Here is a 263-nt window from a genome sequence, read left to right as displayed (position 1 = left end):
CGCATGCATGCATACATACATACTATATTTATGGGGCTTTGTACGCATGCATGCATGCATGCATGCATGCATGCATGCGTTTCTTTTAGGGTGATGATATTCTCCCCTTTATTTCCGTCGCCTTTGGCTTTCTTATTTTGACAGAACTTCCCGCTGTCGTTAATTATAAAATATTTTCAGCTGTATGTACACCCCAGCATATATATATATATATATATATATATATATATATATATATATATATATATATATATATATATATA

Source organism: Eimeria mitis, genomic scaffold (assembly GCF_000499745.2).
Source record: "Eimeria mitis Houghton genomic scaffold, Emh_scaff2141, whole genome shotgun sequence".
Lineage (NCBI taxonomy): Eukaryota > Apicomplexa > Conoidasida > Eucoccidiorida > Eimeriidae > Eimeria > Eimeria mitis.
Note: the sequence above shows the minus strand (reverse complement) of the source record.